The sequence below is a fragment of the Crassostrea angulata genome, chromosome 6, assembly GCF_025612915.1.
Source record: "Crassostrea angulata isolate pt1a10 chromosome 6, ASM2561291v2, whole genome shotgun sequence".
Taxonomy (NCBI): domain Eukaryota; kingdom Metazoa; phylum Mollusca; class Bivalvia; order Ostreida; family Ostreidae; genus Magallana; species Magallana angulata.
The window spans coordinates 40,868,901-40,875,117 of NC_069116.1; the positions used below are offsets into that span (position 1 = coordinate 40,868,901).

Genomic DNA, 6,217 nt, shown 5'->3' on the forward strand with positions numbered 1-6,217 from the left:
TTAATTTTTTCCCAATATCTTTTCTAGTTTTCCTTTTACAGTCGTTCAAACTTTGTATTGTTTCTGTTTGTTTAGTATGACGTTATGGCGTTGACGTGTTTACTATAACGTCATAAGAAACTGTTATGTATAAGAAGGTGAAATGTATGTGAAGACCCTAAGGTCATACACTAATTTTTTTTTATGGACTGAGACAAAATTACATAATAGCATAAAGAAATAAAAGTAATACTGTAATAATTATTTAGTTAATTTTTTACATAGGTCTGATCACCGGGTAAAAACATTTCAAAGATAATATGATTAAATGATAAAAGGAAATTGTGTTCACTCAATTATGAAGTATGGATGCATATAACTTTTCCGTTACTCCAACTTGGTAAATATAAATGTAACTACAGTTAAATAAATCTTAAGATCAGTAAAATAGTGTATATTGCATGCAAATTAAAATTTATTCTCATTTAAAATACCGCATGTACATGGAAGCAGTAAAAATGTAAATCCCACCAAAGGTAATATTTATTCACTTATCATCTTTTAAAAGTAAATATATGGTGATTTCCGGATACAGTGGTGAATTGTTACTTACATACATTTATAAAACTATAAAATATGATTTACCAAGAATGCATTTAGTACAAGTTATAACAATAATTTAATAACCAAATTATAAACAAACATTAAACATTTTTTGTAATAATACATGTTCATATTCATTTTCGGGTTTGCCTTTCTTTGACATATCAACCATAGCGGGATTTCAGAAATTATTTTTTACAATTTATGATACATACATTTAACTTAAACAAAATAATTCGTTGAAGAATTTACAGTTGCATTTAAACTTTTACTTCAAATATGCATACATGTACATGTATATCTATACGTACTGGAATTATAGGAATATTTAAAGATGATTTAAATACAATATTTCTAGATGATTTAAATACATTCAATGTTCTATGATATTACATAATATTTTCTATTATTGAAAATATACAAGTATAAATTAAATGAAAGATAGTTAAGTTATACATAGTATCCACTTTATGTGATAGTCCTACATGTACTTGTAGCTGTCATTCTTCAATGTCACTGTCATCAGTGTCAGAGACATCAATAATTGCAGCGTCTTTGACATATTCACCCCAGTTCTGAATACCTGTAGCTGAAACATCGACATCATTGTGCTTTGCAAATCCCAAGTACCACACAACAGATGCAATGTGCGAGCAGACACCTACCACACGTGCACCCGCACGGCATTTACAATACCAGGCAGTGACAGCTGATTCTGTGTATTGGATCCAGAGCATATACTTCTTTGATGAAATATGCCTACTCTGCAACTTAACTCTAATTAAGCCGGGGTGTTCTTTATGGACCAAGATGTCAGACTCTCCTTCCATGTATTCTTGAATATAACTTGGACAAAGCCTTACTTGGTATACTCCACAAGTTAAATTTCTAATTTCTTCTTCGTCTAGCTTGGGGAAATTCAAAGAATCGGATGAAACTTCCCAGCAGGATGACCTCTTGTCAAGTGCATGTTCTTCCACAAATGCCTTTAAACTGTTGACTTGCTTTGACAGGTATTGCATCTTGGCTGCAAGAGCTTCATCGTCATCTGCATTTCCTGTAGAGAGGGGTGGTAAATACTTATTGGAAATCGCACATACAATTCGCACATAGTCCCCTATGAATGGCACCTGATTTGTTGGGAGGGTATGTGCAAGATATTTCCAACGTTTAATCCTGGAATTGGCAGCCTCCACAACCCAGCGAATCTGTAAATCAGAAAATGAGAAAAGCAAAACAATAAGTAAATTCATATGAAATCTCAATTTTAAATGCAAGTACTAGTATGTATCAAGTCAAAGACCTTATTGCAACACATCCTTACACTCTGAGTACACCAAATAAAGAGAAACAAAATTAGTATTTTCTTTATTTGCTACATACCGGGTACATGTATTTTGAAATTAGGAAGTCTACTTGCCTTGGTAACCAAACGACTGGCATTTGCATCAGGTGTGGGCATTTGCCGTTCCCCTTTGGCAAGAAGATGAGGCATGTATGCTTTTATACCAAACTCCTCAAGGACTCCAAGGGCATCCCGAAATCCCCTGTCCACGATAAATATATCGTCATCTTCAAACCAGTTCTTGATGTCTTCTATATTTGATTTCAACATATGATTCAGGATGGATGCATCGTTGTTTCGACTGTCAGCAAGATAGGGACCAACTACTGTCAGGAAATATCCATCCGTTGAAACAACAACCATTGGCTTAACCAAAGGGCGGCCTTTATGGATGCTGTATGTCCTTCTTTGGAATTGGATATGGTTGCTTTTCTGGATGTATATATAAGTCCCATCAAGACTGCGATGGCTTGACTTTGTGTCATATTTCCAAAGAGAGATTGGGCCAGTGGTCTTGTGTGGTTCGCTATCACTTCTTGGCGAGATATATGGTGTAATCCTACGTTTTCTGGAACAAACTTTTTCATAAGTGCAGTCCTGACAGTTGAAATAGCTCTTCTTACTGACGACTTTGAAATACCAAATATTGTTGACATTAACTGGTTCGACATTCCAGATCGCATTTTGAGAAGGAATATTCCTAGAGACATTGTTGATGTTCTGCTAGGTGTATTTTTTATTTCTGTTTCTATCTCCTGATGCAGATCTGCAAAGTGGTCTTTGGATATTCCAGTTAGAGTGATGTAATCCAGGTTGTTAAGGTATGACGGATCAAACGTGAATTTGGATGAGCAATTCTGAATTGCATAACTCCGTATCCTTGTGATTAGGTCTACTATTGTACGTCTGTTCAAACATGATGTATCTATAGTCTTTAAATTATTCAGTGATCCTGTGATAAAATCATCATTAGCAATATGTGAGGGACAGCACCTGCTGCCAGATGGGATAATCACTTCCTTGTGGATGAATGCTGAGAGTCTTGCTGATATCGGCACAACGATGAGCTTCGGCCCGGGTCTCTTGCAAATGAAGCAGTATGAATGGGAAGAAACAGTCCTATGAAGAGGCAGGGTAACAGATGGTGGACTTAGACATAATGAGTTTCCTGGAAGTTCAGTGTCAAGTTTTGCATTAATAGGTTTTTCTTTTACTTGTTTGTTTCTGTAGTACTGGTGTCTGCATTTATTACATAACACATCCACTGGTCTAGCATCCACCATGAACGTTTTCCTCAGAAATCGTCTTATTTCAACGCTTTCACATTTCTTCCTGTCATTTGGCTTAGTTCTTTTCTTACATAGAACACACGGAAATCTATTTCTGCCATCAACTAGCTCCATTCTACAAAACAACAAAGAAAAACATGAAGTGGAAATTACAATTTTATAGTTTTTTCATTTATTCAAAAATTCATTATTTTATAGTCTTTCATTTCTTTTAAAATTATATGAGCAATTAGTGCTGGGGACTAAAAAACCTTCGTTATACCTTTCGTTATACCCGAGATTTTCATATATTCGTGTTCGTTATAAACGAGTTTTACTGTATTAAGAAGAAATTAAGACAGATGGAACATCCTTTTAACACGTATCTGACGACGAAGGGAATTATGTATTTATTATGAATAAATTATTTTTTGTACTTTAGATATTTTTTTTAATTATTGAGTACAAATATATAGATTAATTTTTTTACGTTGTGAATGTTTTTATAATTTTACAATTAGCAATTTAATTTCATTAATTATTTTTTCTCTGGTTTAGGATTATTTTTATTATTGATTAAAAAAGCATTTATCTATACTCTTTATTGATTATATCCATATTAATTATGTATGAATTTGTTTATACGTTATGTATGCTTTTTTTTTTTTTATAAATTTAATTTTTTTTTTGGTCAATAATATAAAGAACAATTATAAATAATTTCCAACGGAATTTAATAATAATTACAATCACGAAAACTGATAATATATGGGTTATTTGTTCATATTTTTAATATTGAATTTTTTTCAAGAAATAAATGTACTTCATTAATTTATCTTTAAGTCTTTAAGTTAATTGGGTTTTTTTTTATTCCTGTACTTATTTCCTCATTTAGATGCAATGTTTTATGTTTCAATTATCAAGAAAAACAACCAATATTTATTTTCATTTCATTACTCTTTTTTTACATGGATTTTTTGGGTTTTTTTTTGTTTTCTGCAAGTGTTAAAAATTTCATGAACCAGAATATCTAAGGAACGAATTATCCAGTAACCGGTTGACCTAGTGTCGGTTGACAAGGAAACGTAAACAGTGTATACAGACATGCACACGTATCAAACGTTGTACAATCCATATGATAAAAATTCAAGAAACAGACTTGATAAATTCATTGTCATTGATTAACAAAGGCCAAGATAAAAATTATATAACGTTACCTCTCTGATTTACTTTACATCTTTTCCGGGGGGGGGGGGGGGGGGTCCTATCTGAGGTGACAACTCGGTGACAAGCAGACGTTTTGTGCATGTAATATGTATCGAGATTATCTAATGATAAAGATAGTAAAGAAAAGAAAGTTTTTGTGCTAGATATTTACTCAAGATACTTTTTTATTCACAAGCTTAACTGTTTATCAAGATCAAAGGGAAGTCACACCAGTTTTGTACGGGCACAGGGGTGGATCCAGTAACTTGAGGGGAGTATTTGTTTTTGTTATAGGTTATTATGTGGTTAAAATCGATGAAGAAAACTACTTACCTTGCATGTTTTTATTTTTCTTCAGTTTGTCATGGTTTGTGATCGTAGACAATCTTCATCTTCTATTTTATTCTCAAGAGTAACAATACGGAACTTTCGTGTTACGGATCCGCTCCGTAGTCATGAAATATTGAGCATACGATACGATTAAAAAAAAAAATCTTTATTCAAAAAGACATTAAAAATGAACAATAAGATACCATGTAGTCTCTTTTTAATTTTTTTTTTCTGTTTTATTCGGCGTTTTGATGACATATACCAAAAATCCACTTGCATGGAATGAAAAATTCCGGTTATTTGCAGAAAGTATAAGTTAAAAATGCAAATAACCCCCAAGCCTCGATCCAAAAAATATCAAGATTTTTTTGACACAATTTTATTGTTAATTTTTATTTTTTCAATACTTTTTAGATCGAGGCGTGGGGCGATATAAAATTTTTTATCCAAATAGGTGACATGTAGCAAAATTTGCAAAAAAAATGGTGACCGATACCGGTTTAGCTTCTTATAATATATATCTGCATGAGTTTTCGCGGAAAAAATGTTACGGATTTTTAAGAAAGAAGGTCCAAGCTTTTTAATATTATGATTGATTTTGCAATATGGGAGACTTCAATTTACTCATAATCACAGGGCCGATTTTGGCACTTCGTGGCTTTAGTTCTTTACTTTCTGCTCAAACATCTATCTCAGTTCGTATTTGTTATTGTTTATTTAATCCTGATCTCGATTGTTAAAAGTAGGAAATTTCGAACCCGATTTGCCAGGTCATTCTAACCCTATCGATAGCACTTGACCTTTATCAATAATGAAAGTCTTCGCGCTACGTACCATAATGATATATTAATATAATAAAAACCATCAAGCTAATCTTGAATTTTTTTCTGATTGGAACCAGAATATACGAAATTAAAAATTAATACAGAAATTCAAGACTTTAATCAGCCGGAATAAGAGTACGTTATACTTTTATATATCTATATATATTTCCAGTCTTACTTACATACTCATAAATGACATTTACATTTCGATTTAACATTTTCAAATAACCTGAAAATTGAAGTGTTTATGCATTTCTATATATTAAGAACAAGTTTTCCCGCCCAGTCCGGTCAACTTATCAGTTGAATCGAATAACCAGTGTATGTGCATTCACAAAAAGAAAAAAAAACAGGCTCTTGTATTGCTATTAGAATAAAATATTATTTTCATAATGTATATAATATATATACTTACATTTCATGAACAAAAGATCCAGTTGAAATATATATTCAGTATTATTCACAGATCAATACGAGATGCACGTGCGCTTTACGAACTCGATCGGTCTGACCATCCCAGATGTATCAAATAACACGAGTTCTCCAGAATCTTGCATAACCCGTTGCCCCATTTTGCTTAAAATGCTATTGAAAGGTCAAGTTATCGGCAAACACCGCATGCACAAAGGAAAACGTCTGAATTAAACAAATTTGACCTTTTA

The 6,217-nt window shown here is 32.5% G+C and overlaps 1 pseudogene; it reads right to left on the bottom strand.

Annotated features, from left to right (window-relative positions):
- Positions 1-714: 714 nt before the first annotated feature.
- LOC128186930 (uncharacterized) lies at positions 715-5,358 on the bottom strand (annotated as a pseudogene).
- Between the last annotated feature and the right edge of the window lie 859 nt (positions 5,359-6,217).